Source organism: Heterodontus francisci, chromosome 30 (assembly GCF_036365525.1).
Source record: "Heterodontus francisci isolate sHetFra1 chromosome 30, sHetFra1.hap1, whole genome shotgun sequence".
NCBI lineage: Eukaryota > Metazoa > Chordata > Chondrichthyes > Heterodontiformes > Heterodontidae > Heterodontus > Heterodontus francisci.
In genome coordinates this window covers 20,175,301-20,194,951 of record NC_090400.1, presented here as the reverse complement: position 1 = coordinate 20,194,951, position 19,651 = coordinate 20,175,301, and positions in this window count along the sequence as shown.

The following is a 19,651-nucleotide window of genomic DNA, read 5'->3' as shown; positions in this document are numbered from 1 at the left end:
GATGCAGGCTCTGAGACCTGTCCGGAGGAGTGTTGGGGATTGCACCCATCTTGCGAGAATGTATGAGGTCATTGAACGTTTTACGGCACAGGATCTAAGTTCTTCTCATTTCGCTTCTGTCACTGAGAGCGGCAGCTATCTGAATCCAGCCCTCTTTAGTTTCGGCTGGTGGCCTCCTCCTGCCACCCTCCAGAAAAAGGATCTCCCTTCTCTCAATCATGGCCTCCAACATTGCATCCAGGTCGGCATTGATGAAGCAAGTGGCAATCCTGCCCTGGATGCCAGGCCTCCAGACTCCTGTGACATCTCGCTTCCCTCTGGTGCTATGGAAAACTTTGCCACAATCAGCAGATTCCTCCCTTAGGACAACCAGCAGCCTCAGTGACGGGGAGTCTAAATCAGTCCCCTAATTCATCTGACCCGCTCCGTTCCCGCCCCCATGGGCTCCTATTGGACAGGGAAACAACCTCCATATTAACTAAGGGCTCAACCACGTGAAAATCATGACTTTAATCAGTTTCCCACTGGAGGTGACCCAAAAAACAGTCCCGACTCCTGTTTCCCGCCTCCATGGGAAAATTCAGCTCACTTCTACTTTCAGAGTCCAAGTCATTTATGCATATGATGAACAACAGTGGTCCCAGCATGGAATGATGTGGGACACCACTTTCCACTTTCTGCCAGTCTGAGAAACTTCCCTTAGCTACTACCCTCTGATTTCTGTTTTGTAGCAATCTTTCAATTCATTCTGCTATCTGGCCTGGCACTCCACAGACTTGACGTTTGTCATTAATCACTAACGTGACATTTTATTGAAAATCCCTGAAAGGTACCTTTACCCTTATGTACTCTTCCTGTCACTTTTTCAAAAAATTGATTGTTTGATTAAACATGACCCTCCTTTTAGAAATCCATGGTCTATATATTTTATTATATTCTCTGTCTTTAGATGTTTTGTTGATTTTTAGCAGTCTACTATCTTTCCTACCTCTGAGGTTAAGCTGATTGAACTATAGTTTTGCAAATTAGTTCTATTCCTTTTTTAAAGACTTTGCTGTTTGCCAGTCTTCTGTCATTGTACCTTTTCCTGAATTGAATGCTTGTGTGTGGATTCTAGTGCCTCAGCTATCTCTTTCCTAGTTTCTTCGAGTATCTGCGGCGGCAACAAAAAGGAACATACTACCAGTATCTTGAAGCAACTTTGCACATGTGTGGACGGATCAGGGGACATATTCTAGCATCAGCTCCCTGGGTCTGCATGATCGTCATTCTTTTCTGAAAGGTCCATAACTTTGCTATATAACTTCTTGCCTTTCAGATGAGATGTTAAATCAAGGCCCCACCTACCCTCTCAGGTAGCTATAAAAGATCACATGACACTATTTTGAAGGCAAGAAAGGACTCCTCCCCAGTCTCCTGATCAATATTTATCCCCCAACCAACAATTAAAAATAGATTAACTGAATATCATCACATTGCTGTTTCTGGGAACTGGTTGCATGTAAATTAGGTTATCACATTTCCAACATTACAACAGTGACTACATTTTTTAAAAGTACTTAATTGGCTGTAAAGCACTTCGCGATGTCCTGAGGTCATGAAAGGTGCTATATGAATGCAATTATTTCCATTAACAAAGAGGTTAGCCATGGAGGAGGCAAAGAGTGCTGGTGAAAGGATGTTTTTCTGACAGGACAGAAATATGCAGTGAGGCTCAGCAAGGGTGAGTATTAGGATCATTGCTTTTCTTATATATAAATGCCCTGGACCTGGGTATAGGAAATACAATTTTGAAGTTTGCTGATGATGCAAAACTTGGCAATGTATGAACTTGTGAGCAGGATAGTAGCAGACTTCAGGAGGTCATAGACACACTGGTGAAATGGGCAGACATATGCCATATGCAATTTAATGCAGATAAGTGTGAAGTGATGTACTTTGGAAGAAACAACATGAAAACACAGTATAATCTAAATGGTACTATTTTGAGAGGGGTGTAAGAGCAGAGGGTGGGGTATTCACCAATTTTTGAAAGTGACAGGGCAAGTTGATAAGGCAGTTAAGAAAGCATATCAGAACTTGACTTTGGAAACAGCAGCATTGAATATTCTGCTTAGGCTTCAGCTGGAGTATCGTGCACAATTTAGGATACCAAACTTCAGGAAGGATGTAATAAAAACAAGAAATGCTGGAATCACTCAGCAGGTCTGGCAGCATCTGTGGAAAGAGAAGCAGAGTTAACGTTTCGGGTCAGTGATCCTTCATCGGAGTTCTGATGAAGGGTCACTGACCCGAAACGTTAACTCTGCTTCTCTTTCCACAGATGCTGCCAGACCTGCTGAGTGATTCCAGCATTTCTTGTTTTTATTTCAGATTTCCAGCATCCGCAGTATTTTGCTTTTATTCAGGAAGGATGTCATGGTCTTGGAGAGGATACAGAGTAGGGTTGCCAGGTTTTTACCAGTGATGAGGGAGATCAGTTATATAGAGAAATTGAAGAACCTGGGATTGTTCTCCTTCGAGAAGGTTAAGGGAAGACCAAATTGAGAGATTCAAAATTATGAGCAGATCTTGATAGAGCAAGTAGAGAGAAATTGAGTTGCCATTCCTTCTGTCCTCTGCACTCCTCCAGTACTGCCAAATGCCTATCTTTTGCTGTGTCGATACCTTATTCTGCACAATCACAAAGGAAATCTCTGGACAAAGCACAAACAGAATGCATCAATTAATTTCTTCATTCTATGTGATGCGTGAGTGGTGTTCATCTGTTTAATCATGTTTAGCCACTAATCTGTGACTTCTTCTAAGCAAAAGGTCTATTGAATGAGGAAGTGTGATGGCTGTCTGTGGGATTTCAGTGCCAGTCAGGATTCAGGTGGCCCTGTCCCTCTTGTGTCTGTTGCCTGTGTACTAACAATGACCATACTTCAAAAACAATTCAATGGCTGTCAAGTACTTTGGGACATCCTAAGAATATGACAGGCACTGCACAATGCAAGTGCATTCTTTCATATGATTTATTTTGATTCGTTCAAGAGATATGGGTATCGCTGGCAAGGCCAGCACTTATTGCCCATTCCTAATCACCCTTGAGAAGGTGGTGGTGAGCCGTCCTCTTGAACTGTTGCAGTCCACATGGTGTAGGTACACCCACAGTGTTGTTAGTGAGGGAGTTCCAGGACTTTGACCCAGCGATAATAAAGGATCGTCGATATAATTCCAAGTCAGGATAGTATGTGACTTGGAGGGGAACTTGCAGGTGGTGGCGTTCCCATACATATACTGCCCTTTTCCTTCTAGGTGGTCGAGGTTGTGGGTTTGAAAGATGCCGCTGAAGGAGCCTTGGTGAATTGCTGCAGTACATCTTTTGGATGGTACACATTGCTGCCACTGCATTGGTGGTGGAGGGAGTGAATGTTAATGCTGTAGGATGGGATGTCAATCAAGCAGGTTGCTATGTCCTGGATGGTGTCGAGCTTCTTGAGTGTTGTTGCAGCTGCACTCATCCAGGCAAGTGGAAGGTATTCCATCACACTCCTTTACTTGTGCCTTGCAGACGATGGACAGGCTTTTGGGGAGTCAGGAGGTAAGTTTCTCGCTGCAGAATTCCCAGCCTCTGGCCTGCTCTTGTAGCCACAGTTTTTATGTGGCTGCTCCAATTCAGTTTCTGGTCAATGGTTAACCCCAAGATGTTGATGGTGGGGGATTCAGCGATGGTAATGCTACTGAATGTTGAAATGGTTAGATGCTTTCTTATTGGAGATGGTCATTGCCTTGCACTTGTGTGGCGTGAATGTTACTTGCCACTAATCAGCCAAAACCTGAATGTTGTCCAGGTCTTGCTGCATGTGGGCACGGACTGCTTCAGTATCTGAGGAGTTGTGAATAGAGTCACAAATTCATAGAGTAATTTATGGCACAGAGGGAGGTCATTCAGCCCATCGGGTTCATGCGGCTCTCCACAGAGCTATGTTGTCAGTCCCACTCCCCTTCTCCATCCCTGTAGCCCTGCAAGTCTATTTCTCTCAAGCAGCCATCCAACTTCCTCTTGAAGTCAATAATTGTCTCCGCTTCCACCACATTTGTGCGCAGCGAAACAGTACTGACTATCGTGCAATTATTGGCGAAATTCCTCACAACTGACCAATGTTCTCTCTAATTTTTTGTTGTTGTGTGCAGCCTATTCATTTGTGTGTGTGGGCCCTTTAAATATTTTTGCATGGCCACTCATGCGTGCTAACTTAAGGGGGTCAATTTATGCTCGGCCTGTGCAGGAGCTTCCGGGTTGATGTTAGGCCAGGCAGCCGCACAGTTTAAAGGGAACAATATTTCTGACCTTATGATGGCGACAAGATCATTGATGAATCAGCTGAGGATGACTGCACTAGGACACTGTCCTGAGGATATCCTGCTGCGATATGTTAGGTCTGAGATGATTGGTCTCCAAAAACCACAACTATCTTCCTTTGCGCTAGGTATGACTCCAACCAGTGGAGAGTTTTCCCTCTGATTTCTAACGACTTCAATTTTACCAGGGATTCTTGATGCCACACTCAGTCAAATGCTGCCTAGATGTCAAGGGCCGTCACTCTCACCTCACTTCTGGAATTCAGCTCTTTTGTCTATATTTGGACCGAGGCTCTAATGAGGTCTGGAGTCAAGTGGTCCTGACAGAATTCACGCTGGACATCGTTGAGCAGGTTATTGGTAAGTAAGTGCTCACCAATAAGTTTGATAGCAATCTGGTGACTCCTTCCATCACTTTGCCGATGTTTGAGAGTAGACTGATGGGGCAGTAATTGGCCAGATTGGATTCATCTTGCTTTGTACTAACAGGACACACCTGCCCAATTTTCCACTTTGTTGGGTAGCTGTGCTGGAACAGCTTGATGAGGGGTACAGTGAGTTCTGGAACGCAAGTCTTCAGTACTAAAACAGGGATGTTGTCGGGACCAATAGTCTTTGCTGCATCCAATGCGCTTAGACATTTCTTGACATCACATTGAGTGAATCAAATTGGCTGATGACTGGCATCTGTGATGTTGGGAACCTCAGGAGGAGGCTGAGATGGATCATCCACTTGGCACTTCTGGCTGAAGATGGTTGCAAATGTTTCAGCCCTGTTGTTTGCACTCACATGCTGGACTTCATCATCATTGAAGATATGGATGTTTGTAGAGCCACCTCCTCCCATTAGTAATTTAATTATCCACCACCATTCACAACTGGATGTAAAATGACTACAGAGCTTTGATCTGATCTGTTGGTTTTGGGTTTGCTTAATTCTGTCTATAGCATGCATTTCTGTTGCTTATCATGCATGTTAGTCCTGTGTTGTAGCTTCACCAGATTGGCACCTCACTTTTAGGTATGCTTGATGCTGCTCCTGGCATGTTCTCCTACATTCCTCATTGAACCATGGGTGGTCCCCTCATTTGATGGTAATGGTAGAGTGAGGGAAATGCTGAACTATGAGTTTACAGATGGTGTTGGAATACAATTCTCTTGCTGCTGATAGCCCACAGTGCCTCATGGATGCCCAGTTTTGTTCTGAATCTATCCCACTTAACACGATGGTAGTTCCACACAACACAATGGAGGATGTCCTCAGTGTGAAAACAGTGCTTCATCTCCACAAAGACTATGCAGTGGTCACTCCTAGTAATACTATCATGGATAGATACATCTGCGACAGGTCGAGATCAAATAGATTTTTCCCACGTGTTGATTTTCTCATCACCTGCGGCAGGCCCAGCCTGCCAGATACGTCTTTCAAGGTTCAGCCAGCTCAGTCGTTGTGGTGGTACCAAGCCACTCTTGGTGATGGACATTGAAATCTCCCACCCAGAGTACAATCTATGCCCCTGCTACCCTCAGTGCTTCTTCCAAGTAGTGTTCAACATGGAGAGTACCAATTCATCAGCTGAGGGAGGATGGTAGGTGGTAATCAGCAGGAGGTTTCCTTGCCCATGTTTGACTTGATGCCATGAGACTTCATGGAGTCTGCAGTCAATGTTGAGACCTTCCAAGAGCCACTTCCTTCCGACTGTGTACTACTGTACCGGTAGGACAGGACATGCCCAGGGATGGTGAGTATGGGACATTGTTAGAAAGGTATGATTCTGTGAGTATGTCTTTGTCGGGCTGCTGCTTGACTAGTCTGCAGGACAGCTCTCCCAATTTTGACACAAGTTCCCAGATGTTAGTGAAGAGGTCTTTACATGGTCAACTGGGCTGGATGTGCCTTAATCGTGTCCGGTGCCTAAGTCAATGCCAGGTAATTCATCCAGTTTTATTCTTATTTGACCTTTTTGCAGTGGTTTGATACAACTGAGTAGCTTGCTAGGGCAGCTAGGGGTCAACCACATTCCTGTGGGCCTGGAGGCACATGTAGGCCAGACTGGGTAAGGATGGCAGATTTCCTTCCATAAGGGACATTAGTGAATCAGATAGGTTTTTATGGCAAACCAATAACTTCACAGTAACCATTACTGAGACTAGCTTTTTATTCCAGATTTATTTAAATGAATTTATAATCCCCTGCTGCTGTGGTGAGATTTGAACTCATGTTTCCAGAGCAGTAGTCCAGGCCTCTAGATTACTAGTCCAGCGACATAACTACTATGCAACTATTTCTGACAATGGTCCAACAACTGATGTAGCTGCATCCACTATTACTGCAACTGGCTGGTCCTCCCTATTTTCTGGTGCATCCATTATTATTAGAGCAGAAGTGCTGACAGACTGAATACAACATCACCCTGACAGGCAGCAGCATCCTCTGTGTTTACTCAAAGCAGAATACTGCTCCTGTTACGTCCTCAGCCTGGCCAGTGACACAGCAGCAAAAAGTAATATAAATATGTACAATATCTAATATGTATAGCATGCCCTTGTGATATTATTCACTGTAAGATGGAGGATATGGTGTTTCATAAGGATGGGAACATTATAGTATGTAACTCTCAGTGCATTGTGCTGCAACTGGATTGCGATGTGTATAATCTGGCTTATTCTTTTAAGGCAGCAAGACTAATTCAGTAAATAGTTCAGTCTAAAGGTTACTTAGGTGCCAATTGCTCTTAGAAACAATTCGAGTGCTGCTGAGGAGGTTTTTGTGTGAATTGGAACTGACAGATTTTCTGACTCTTGTTTATGTATATTTTTAAGTGGAATATTTATCCCTGACCCTGGCAACAGTCTGAGATTAAACCAGTCTGTTCGCAACCTTGGTGTCATATTTGACCCCGAGATGAACACCCAACCGCATATTCACACCATCATTAAGACCGCCTTTTCCCACCACCATAATATCTTCCAATTTATCCCCTGTCGCAGTTCATCAGCTGCTGAAACCCTCATTCATACCTTCATTACCTCTAGACTTGGCTCCAGTGAACTCCTGGTTGATCTCCCACATTCTACCCTCTGTAAACGTGAGGTCAGCCAAAACTCTGCTGCCTGTGTCTTAACTCGCACCAAGTCCCATTCACCTGTCACTCCTGTGCTCGCTGACCTACACTGGTTCCGGGTCAAGCAACATCTTGATTTTAAAATTTAGCATTCTTGTTTTCAAATCCCTCTTGGCCTTGTCCCCTCCCTGGGCTGAATTTTGTGCATATGGCAGGGCTCCCAACCCCCGGGCCGAAATGGCGGTGGAATCCTACCTAGGCCAGCTGGAGGCCCCCCGGAGCGGTTCTATTGCGCCAGGCCAAATAACAGCCAATCGCCGGGATCCTCATCCCTTTAAAGACGGGGACCCGCCTCCAAGAACTACCGGCCAATGAAGTGGGCCAGCAGCTCAGTAGATGGGTAATGCCACTGGGAGTGGTGGCCAACGCCAGTACTGGAAGGTACTAGGACACAGGCCCTGCGCTGGAGCCCGGGACCCAAGGTAGGTGAGGGAGGGTCACCGAGTCCAGACTGGCAGGCCCCGGCGATGGGGGGAGTGGGGGATAGAGTCGGAGTTTAGTGCAAGGGGAGGGGCATTATGGTAGTAGACTTTTTCCCCGCAGGGGCCCTCTGTGGGCCAGAGATGGCCCATAGAGGAGGGCCCCCACTCCGCAGTATCGGAGGCACCACCCTGCCATAGGTTAAATCCCAGCGGCGGCAGGAAGAGGTCATTAAGTGGCCGTTAATAGGCCACTTAAGGGCCTCAATTGGCCTCTGAGCGTCTGTCCCTCCCCCCGCCTCCGGTCGTAATTCTATTGGCCTCCCCACTTTCCATCCTGTCTCGGGGGCCCATAAAATTCAGCTCCCTATCTCAGTAATCTCCTCCAGCCCCACAACCCTCTGAGATATCAGCGCTCATCTAATTCTGGACTGTTGAGTATCCCCGATTGTAACTGTTCCACCATTGATGGCCGTTCCTTCAGCTGACTAGGCCCTAAGCTCTGGAATTCCTTCTATGCCTCTCTACCTCACTTTCCTCCTTTAAGACACTCCTTAAAACCTACGTCTTTGACCAAGATTTTATCTCCTTATCTCCTTATGTAACTCAGTGTCTTGTTTTATAATGCTTTACTTCTGTAAAGTGCTATGGGACGTTTTGTAATGTTAAAGGCACTATACAAATATAAATTGTTGTTATTCAATAAAACATTTGCAATATGTGACAGTTGTAGTGTGACAGGGACATCCCAATACTTCTATGTACCAGTGAATCTCCACGCAGTACCTCGGACAATACGGTTTCTCCCTATCTGTTATCTTCATGTTGCTGTTTCTCTCCACCTCTTCCCCTTCTTCTCACTCTGTCCTTATCTGCCTCTCTTTTTCTTATTTTCTCCTTCCCTTTTGAGTGAGAGGTGATGGTTAGTGAGGCATGGTGTGGCAAGCAAAGGAGTCACCAAAGGCTCTCAAATATATTTTCCAGTCGGGCTACAAGGAAGATGTGGCTCTCAGTCGCTACCTTCCCATTCCCTGCCACAGCCCAGTGGGTGCCTTCCTATCCTCTCTCTCATCCTATGTCTCTCTGTCTATTGCATCCCATACCCTTGCACATTCCCACTACTGCTCTTCTCACACCCTCATCCTCATTGCTAACCCCATCACTTTCCTTTTGTTTTCTTCGCCTCAATCCTATCATGCAACCATTGTTTTCAAGTGGGAGCGGGAGTGGGTCATTCGACCCTTCGGGCCTGCTCCACCATTCAATGAGATCATAACTGATCTTTTACTTCAACACCCATTTTCCTGCATTATCCCTGTAACCCTCTATGTTTTTAATATATAGAGATCTATCGATCTCAGTCTTGAATATACTCGATGACTGAACCTCCGCAGCCCTCTGGGGCAGAGAATTCCAAAGATTCACCATCCTCTGAGTGAAGAAGTTCCCCCTCATCTCAGTCCTAAATGGCCTATCTCTTATTCTGAGACTTTGGAACTCTCTGCCTCAGAGAGTTGTGGAGACAGGGTCATTAAATATTTTTAAGGTGGAGGTAAATAGCTTCTTGTTAGGCAAGTGAATCAAAGGTTATCGGGGGTAGATGGGAGTGTGGAATTCGAAACACAAACAGATCAGCCATGATCTTATTGAATGGTGGAGCAGGCTCGAGGGGCTGAATGGCATACTTCTGCTCCTAATTCCTATGTTCGTATGTATGTTCATATGTTCATCCTTCCCGCTCATTCTGCTATCATTCATTTCACTCTTAATCACCATCCACTCCACCTCCATTCTCACTTGCTCAACCAATTTCCCTCCTACTCTTCCCTCCCATTCATTTCCTTCAAAGTAATTCAGTTTGCTTTCAAAATTCCCTCACTGTTTCCATAAACTCCTCCAACTGTACAACCACACCCCTTCACCTTGCATAATTTTCCACTCCTTCAACTTGGTGTTGTACCTAACCTCAGTCTTCTGCTCTAGTTTGATATCATCTGCGAACCTCTCCATTTTGATGTAAATTAGAAACAGTGGGGATCCCAGCACCGATCCCTGAGGTACTCCATTTAATCCTCCCCTGCCATTCTGATATCCCACTGCCAACCTCCTGTTATTTTCTTCCTTTCAACCAGTTTCTTATCCTTTTCACATTAAATTATTACTGATTTGTGTTTATATAAGATGCTTTGCAAGTGGAACTTTGCCAAAGACTTTCTGGAAGTTCAGATAACCACTTCCTCAATACAAAATTGATGTAACATCATCGCTGTCTGAAGCCATGTTGTCTGCTATTTACTTTTCGATACTTATCTTCAAGTTTGCTTCCAATAATTCAATTATTTTACCTGATATTGATGTTAGACTAATGGTCTGTATTTTCCTGGATTTCATTGGTCATGTTTGAGAAATGTCTGCTACTTATGCCAACAATCCTGGAATTTCTGATGCAATATCACTTAACTATTTATAAATTCTATTCATCTATACTGTACTGAAAAGAATAGCGTAGGAACAGGTGTAGGCCAGTCTGCCCCTTGAGCCTGCTCCACCATTCAATTACATCATGGCTGATCTGTACCTCAACTCCATTTATCCACTGTATCCCTTGATACCCTTACCTAACAAAAATCTATCGATTTCCGTGCTGAAAGTTCCAATAGCTTCTATTCTACAATTTCCTCATGAAATTATGCTTCCAAATCTACAAGACATCCTTTTCTCTTTTCCCCCAACAGGCTTTCCACAGCTTCTATGATCACTATCAGTTTAAATTTCCTTCTGTTTATATGATGTCTTTGTGATGACAGCTTTCTTCACCAGTTTTTTTCTTATAGGCAGGTGATGTTTGTCATTTGTAACTATAGCAACAGGATCCTTCAAACTAAACAAGATAAGCAAAGCCCGGCTTCCTCTTCATTATACACTACAGAGAACTGGCTATATTTCATTAATTCATCGTGTGACTTTGTGGATACCTTTTTTTGCTTTCCCTTTGCTATATGACAGATTGGGGAAATTCTCTGAATCACCTCCTCCCACACACAATGCTGGTGATCCTTGGTAATCATAGCTGATGCGAAGGAGTTAATGTTAACACCCAGGTGGGAACAGGAGGCTGGCAGCATGAAGACCCAGCCGATTTTAATGGCCGGCCCTTATTAACATGTTGCTCGTCAACTTTCTGACCAAACTGGTCAAGAAGTGGGCAGGAAGCACCAGTTGGCCACAGTGGCAGTGTTAGGACAATACAATTACACGGCGTCCTAAGCCAATCATTGATAAATTTAACTGTTTAAGGATTTCAGAGTTTTGTATTTATGTTTTAGAACACGTAAAGTTGCCGCTCATTTCTCAAACCCACCAAAACAGCATTCATTATCAATAGTAACTCATTTGGTGTTATTAAAAGTGTAAAAAGGAGTGTGATTGAAAAAGGAGACTACCCCAGATCACTCAACTCCCAGACACAAGCGGAAGAAATGGGTGGAACCATCTTGTTTGGACTTGAAAGAGGCTAACTGTGATACTCACTGAAATGGGCATGGGGATCACGATGCGCAATTAACCCATGCCCGTTGAATACAATACAGGCAGCATGCCAACTTCATGCTGCGTGCTGTTTTAAATGATTTCAGTATCCTGCCAGCTCTAACTATACTGTTGATTGGCTGGATGCATGAGAAGGAGGCCAATTTCATGAGTGGCTAACGTAAGCTAAAGCTAGCCTACACTACTTAAAGCTAGCTTTCATCTCATAAAGGGTTGTGCATTGTGGCTGGAGCAGGTGCTAGCAGGAAGTGAACCTCACCTATGAAGTATTGAATAATGGCACAACATGGGAGAAAGTGAACTCCAAGGTTTTCAGACATTTGCATTGGAGGCCATGGCAGAGGAGATGGAACGTTGGAGAAATGACCTGTATCCACAAGGGACCAGATGCAACATTCACTTTACTTGCGCCGGTGCAGTGCCGCACAGCAATCTAGAATGTACTGCGCAGTGAAATAAGCACAACAAAATTAGAGGCAGCATTGAACAGGAGACCCTCCAGGCACACACTCAAAAAGAAGTTGGAGTAGATTGCCATGGAGGCCAATGCCAGGAGTAAAACTCTGATGACATGGATGCAATGCCACAAGAAGTTCAATGACCTCACTAGAGTTGTTAAGGTCAGTGAATGCATCTTCAAATGACATATCCTACCAACTGCACCACTAGATTCAGGCACTGCTCAAATCACTACACTCCCATCACTGATCTACCAGCAGTCTCTATGAAGCAGGACTCCTACCTGATATACATATGCTCTACCGTACCCTCACACCCCACACACTTAGCAATGTTGTAAGCTTCACATTCACATCTGAAGTGTGCACACCCAGCCAGCTATTCAACCACAATAATCAAATGAGCCAAACAAATTCCAAGACACTGACTGACACACTTCCCCCTCTCTTGCAGGACCATGTGGCACACAAGTGGAAGCAGAAGATACTAACTGGAGGGGGACACGTTTGTCTGCATGTTGTAACCCCCATGGAGGAGATGGTGCTGGTCATTCCTGGAACAGCCATTGCTGAGGCCAGCAGACAGGCTGAAAACATCAACAATGACAGTACCCTCATACTTAATCCTCCCTCTCACATCATTATCTCCCTTTCAACCCACACTCTCTTCTCATTTACAACTGCATATGGTGTAAGCATGCACCTCGCACTTTTGCCCCCTCCTGGCACCACAACCTTACTCTTGGGCCTTTCTCCTTTTGGATACTCAAGAGCTGCAACCTGCCCAGGTACTGGAGGAACAGTAAGAAGATAGAAGATGATAAAGATGCACTGTAACTCAATTTCACACTTGCAGCCATCAGCTCAGATATCAACACCGCGCATAATTTAGAGGATAGCATAGAGCCAGGATCTGCAAGTGGTTCAATATTAATGACCTAGACTTGGGTGTGCAGGGAACAACTTCAAAATTTGCAGATGATCCAAAACTTGGAAATATTGTGAACTGTGAGGAGGATAGTGATAGACTTCAAGAGGACACAGGCAGGCATGTGGCAGATGAAATTTAATGCAGAGAAGCATGAAGTGAAACATTTTGGTAGGAAGAATGAGGAAAGGCAATATAAAATAAAGGATACAATTCTAAAAGGGGTGCAGGAGCAGAGGGAGTTGGGAGTATATGTGCAGAAATCGTTGCAGTTGGCAGGGCAGGTTGAGAAAGTGGTTAATTGAGCATACAGGCTTTATGAACAGAGGTATAGACTACAAAAGCAAGGAAGTTATGGTGAACCATTATAGAACACCTGGTTCAGCCTCCACTGGAGTATTGTGTCCGATTCTGAGCACCACACTTTAGGAAGGATGCAAAGACATTGGAGAAGATGCAGAAAAGATTTACAATATGGTTCCAGGGATGAGAATGGATAGATTGGCGAAGCTGGGGTTATTCTTCTTAGAGAAGAGTAGATTGTGAGAATCATGAGGGGCCTAGACAGAGTACATAGGAAGAAACTGTTCCCATTGGCAGAAGGGTTGAGAACCAGAGGACACCGATTTAAAATGATTAGCAAAAGAACCAGTGGCAACATGTGGAAAAACCTTTTTATGTAGCGAGTGGTTAGTATCTGTAATGCACTGCTTGAGAGTGCAGTGGAGGCAGATTCAGTCATGGCTTTCAAAAAGAAATTGGATACACACCTGAAGAGAAAAGATTTGCAGGGCTATGGGGAAAATGCAGGACAGTGGGACTAGCTGAGTAGCTCTTAGACAGCCAGCATGGACATGACAGGCTGAAAGGCCTCCTTCTGCACGGTACGCATTCTATGATACTATTTTATAAGACATTGGTCACAAGTGAGCTGCAACTAGTGCCAGCTCCCTGGAGACAGGGGTCACACATGAGTTCTGCCACAGAGGACTAAAATGAACACTTTGATGGAGCAGCCAACAGAGGAATGCTAATGCTTGGTGCATTGGGAAGCTGATCTGAAAGCCTGTGGTCAATGTCACAGAGCATAGAGGGGTCCAGCACCAACTTGGCACAGGGCTTTGCGCAGAGCTTGGATCCCATCATTTCCAGCATGGAAGTGGTGGCCAATTCAATCAGCACACATGGGGACCTAACCATAATGCAGCATCAGATGGACGATGTCTCAGCTCCCTTTGCAGCACAAGCAACGTCTGCCAGAAATCTCAATGCTGCAGTGGAAGTTCAGACTGAAGTCAAGCAAAGTCAGCTTGCTGCCATGCAAGCTCAGATTGCTGCCATCATGGCTGTGGATTGCAATGTGCCAAGGAGCTTGCAGGGTGTCACTGTAGTGCAGCAATCAGTCCTCCAACAGATGACTAGGATTGATGAGGCACTGCCCCAGAACAGTGTCAGTGGCTCCATGGAGCACAAATCTGCTGTCCTCTCTGGAAAACAAAACCATCCTCCCACCCAGTCTGCCAGTGCCCTTGCTGTTGCCGTTCAGTCAGCCAGCGCAGACTGCTGCCACCCATGTCAACATGATGCAGACTGCAGATCACAGCCAGGCCTTCTGGGCCCAGAGCTTATGGTCATCCAAGGCCATCTACAGTCTCCTCCACTTAAATTCAGCAGCCTTCCACTAGTCATGCTGCAGCAACTGGGGTAGAACTGTGTAGGTGATAGAAGACAGGTACTAAGGAAATGCACGAGTGTGATTCGTTGACTTTTGCAAATGGATTAATTTTATTCCCATCAATCTATTTCCACATTTGCTCTTTTTTAACTTCTTTTCTCTTTACTCCTCCTAGACCCCTCTCTTCTATTGTCATGCCTCCTTTCACTTCTCCACTCTCAGATACTCACTTTCCCAATTCCCTACTCCAACCCTTTAGTACTCCTCAACCTTCCTGCTCTCTTGCCATTATCCCATGCTTGACTCCCTTTTAGATAAGCCTGCAGCTTCTATCTGTGCCTCTCTTGGCATTTTCAGATGGGCTCATCAAGGCACTTGGCACTGGTGCATTATGAGCAGGGACCCCAATTGCCCCATCCCATTCTCTTGTCGCCCTTCCTGTCCAGTGGACCCACTGGGGGCTAATCTTGCTCTTCTTCCTGTCCAACTTACCCCTCTCACTGCTGACCCTGCAGATTCTACCAGCGGATAGGCTGTCACCACCCTTCTACGCATCTTCCTCCAGAATGTACGTTCACTTGTGAACAAGACCCTTGCAACACACAAACTTATTGTGGATGATTGCTTCGACAGCATGGCCTTAATGGAAGCTTGGCTGAAGAGTAATGACACCTTGCCACTTAATGAAGCCTTCCTGCCTGACCATCACAGTGCCTGTGTGACACTTATCACCAGATCACACCTTGGCCTGACCCCTACTCCTCTGGCACTTTCTCCTCCTCTGAGCATGTCATCTTGTTGTACCCCTCTCCCCTCTCTTTCAAAATTATCATTCTGTACCACCCTCCCAAGTACAATAAAAATTTTCTCACCGAGATATCTTCACTGTTTTCCTCCCTCAACCTCTGCGCTGAACGACTTCTCATCCTTAGTGATTTCCAGCTCCATCTCAACTCATCATGCTCTCTCTTCTGAGTTCACTGCCCTCTTATCCTCCCTAAATCTCTCCCTCCACGTAAACTCCCCAACCCATAATCACGGCCATCCCCTTGACCTTGTCATCTCCTGTGGTCTTGCTAGTCCCATTGTATCAATTACAGATAATACCATCTCTGATTATTCCTGGTATCACTCACCACCCACATCCCCCTTTCAAACCCCAACCCTACCTCCTTCTGTACCTGGAAAAACTATTCCCCAATTCACTTCCAACTGCACTTACAAAATCCCAACTGTCTAGCCTTTGGCCCTCCATTTGTCACAACATTTCTGCAGCTTCTGGTTTGCTCAACCACACCCTCATCTCCACCTTTGATGCCCTAGTCCCAAATAAAACCATTACTTTCTTTCACCCTGGCTTTTCCCCCAGTACAGCTCTCATCTCCACTCGCTTAAGTCCAAGGGATACAGACTGGAAAGGATGTAGCAGACAACAGATTTAGCCAGATCTGGCTAGGACCACTTAAAGCACTACTCGGTCCTGCTCTCGTTTGCTAAATCTGCTCACTATTCCAGGATCATCCTGGAATGTAAACATAACCCCAGCTTCTTTTCTCTACTGCAAAATGTCTTCTGAAACCTCTGTCCCCTCCATCGTCACCTCCAACAATAAGTGTGAGGAGCTCATGAACTTCTTGTCACTAAGATCGAGCTCATCCAATCAGCTACCTCTGCCACAACCCTCCCTTCCACTAGCCCACCGGGCCAACATTCCTCTAATGCTCCCCCTTGCCCTAGCCCTAAACCTGCATCGTTGTCTAGTTTCTCTCCACCTCCCCTCATGCCCTTTCTGAGCTGATCTTGTCCATGAGACCCACCTCCTGTTCCCTCAATCCTATTCCCAGTAAACTGCTGATCACCCAACTTCCCTTCCTGGTCCCCATGTTAGCCAGTATTGTTAACGGCTCTCTCCCTTCAGGTGTTGCCCCTCTATGCTTTAAATCTGCCATCCATACCCCACTCCTCAAAAAAACCAACCGTTGACCCCACCGTCCTTGAAAGCTATCAACCCATCTCCAATCTCCCTTTCCTCTCCAAAGTCCTTGAACATGTTGTCGCCTCCCAAGTCCATTCCCATCTTTCCCGAATTCCATGTTTGAATCCCTCAAATCAGGTTTCTGCCACACCACAGTACCGAAACTCTTATCAAAATCACAAATGACATCTTATGTGACTGTAACAAAGATAAACTTACCCTCCTCATCTTTCTTGACCTGTCAGCAGCTTTTGACATGGTTGATCACACCATCTTCTTCCAACGCCTCTCCACTGTCCTTCAGCTGAGAGGGACTGCTCTCACCTGGTTCCATTATCTATCTAATCATCGCCAGACTATCACTGGCAATGGCTTCTCTTCCTGCTCCTGCACCACTATCTCTGGTGTCCCCCAAGAATTTGTTCTTGGCCCTCTCTTATTTCACATCTACATGTTTTCCCTGGCGATATCATCCAAAAGCAAGGCCTTAGTTTTCACATATACGCTGGTAATAACTAGCTCTACCTCACCACCACCTCTCTCGACTTCTCCACTGTTGCTAAATTATCAGACTGCTTATCCGATAACCAATACAGGATGAGCAGAAATTTCCTCCAATAAATATTGTCTTCAGCTCTTGCCAAAACCTGCATTCCCTAGCTACTGACTTCATCCTTGTCCCTGGCAACTGTCTGAGATTAAGCCAGTCTATTTGCAACCTTGATGTCACATTTGAACCCGAAATGAGATTCTAATCTCATCTTCACACCATCACTAAGACTGCCTATTTCCATCTTCGTAACATCACCCAACTTCACCCCTGTCTCAACTCATCTGCTGCTGAAACCCTCATTCATGAATTCATTACCTCTAGACTTGACTATTTCAACGCACGCCTGGCTAGCCTCCCACATTCTACGCTCCGTAAACTTGAGGTCATCCAAAGCTCTGCTGCCTGTGTCTTAACTCACACCAAGTTCCGTTCATCTATCATCCCTGTCCTCGCTGACCTACATTGGCTTCCAATCAAGCAATGTCTTGATTTTAAAATTCTCATCCTTGTTTTTAAGTCCCTCCATGGTCTCACCACTCCCTATCTCTGTAATGTCCTCCAGCACCACAACCCTCTGTGACATCTACACTCCTCTAATTCTGGCCTCTTGAGCATCCCTGATTTTAATTGTTCCACCACTGGTGGCTGTGCCTTCAGTTGCCTAGGCCCTAAGATCTGGAATATCCTCCCTACCCCTCTCCACCTCACTTTTCTCCTTTAAGACACTCCATAAAACCTACCTCTTTGATCATATTTTTGGTCATCTCACTTAATATCTCCTTATGTAACTCGGTGTCACATTTTGTTTTATAATGCTCTTGTGAAACGCTTTGGGGTTCATTACGTTAAAGGTGCTATATAAATATAAGTTGTTATTTATAAATTTGATTTGGAATGTTTATTTTGTGGTGGTTTTTATTTTTGTATTGTGGTCAAGCAGACAGTGAGATGGTCAGTGACAGAGGGAAGGGAAAATGTGGGACTGTGGTAAATAGAGAATTGGGGTTGTGGTTACTAGTATCGTTCTCAGATAAGTTCTTCATTGACAGCCTGGCCATCAAAGGGGCTGTGTTAGTTGCCTCCTCACTTCCTTTTCCTCCTCTTCCCCCTCCTCCTGCTTAACCTCTTCCTTATGCTCCTGGCCCTGAGCTGCTCACCATATAGCTGGTGGTAAGTATTGTCCCATCATTATGGCAAGGTTGTGCAGTATGCAGCAAACAATGACGAATCTTGGCACCCGCTCTGCTAAGTACTGCAGAGCTTCTCCAGAGTGGTCCTTGTAGTGGAAACATTGTTTCAGCATACTAATGGTCTGTTCTATCATATTTCTTGCGGCAGCAGGGCTTTCATTGTATACATGCTGTGCACATGTGCGCAGGTTGGGCACTGGAGTCATCAGCCTCAGCAGGCCAGCAGATAGCCCTTTTGTTTTGGTTTGCCATGATGGCTGAAATGCAACTGCTATAGCAGACTGCCGCAGAATGAAGGCAATATGGCTGCTGCCAGGATATCAAGCATTGACCTGCATGATTCCCTGCTTATGGTCACATAACAGTTGGACGTTGAAGGAGTAGAACCCCTTTTGGTTCAGGTATAGGTCAAAGTTGCAGCACCCATAAAGCAATGGGCTGGATTTTATTGTCGGCAGCGGGTGAAGAAAATGGCAGCCACCCTGCATAAGAGCTGCACTGACACGCTGCCGCGATTATGTGGCAGATGGCCACTTAACATACTGACGTCAGCCACACAGGGGCGACATTGGCGACACTGTTCACGGCGTCACCTGATACCGGAGCAGGTGCTGGTGCCATTTTTAAAAGGCTGCCAGTCCTGCAAGCGTTCTAAATAATGGAGAGTTGACCCCTACCCCCCCATTCATGAAATAATCCAGAGTTCACCCCTTCCCCCATGGAGAGTTGACCCCCTACCCCCATACATGAAATAATGCAGAGTTCACCCCTTCCTCCATGGAGAGTTGACCCCTGCCCCCATACATGAAATAATGCAGAGTTCACCCCTTCCTCCATGGAGAGTTGACCCCTGCCCCCATACATGAAATAATGCAGAGTTCACCCCTTCCTCCATGGAGAGTTGACCCCTGCCCCCATACATGAAATAATGCAGAGTTTACCCCTTCCCCCATGGAGAGTTGACCACTACCCCCATACATGAAATAATGCAGAGTTCACCCCTTCCCCCATGGAGAGTTGACCCCTGCCCCCATACATGAAATAATGCAGAGTTTACCCCTTCCCCCATGGAGAGTTGACCCCCTACCCCCATACATGAAATAATGCAGAGTTTACCCCTTCCCCATGGAGAGTTGACCACTACCCCCATACATGAAATAATGCAGAGTTCACCCCTTCCCCCATGGAGAGTTGACCCCTGCCCCCATACATGAAATAATGCAGAGTTTACCCCTTCCCCCCCATACACTAAAAATGCAGAGTTTACACCATCCCCCCATACACTAAATAATGCAGAGTTGCCCCTTCCCCCCATACACTAAACTCTGCTTACTTAGCCCCTGCCCCGTTGTACACTAAATAATGCAGAGTTGACCCCTTCCCCCCTTACACTAAATAATGCAGAGTTGACCCCTTACCACGTACACTAAAT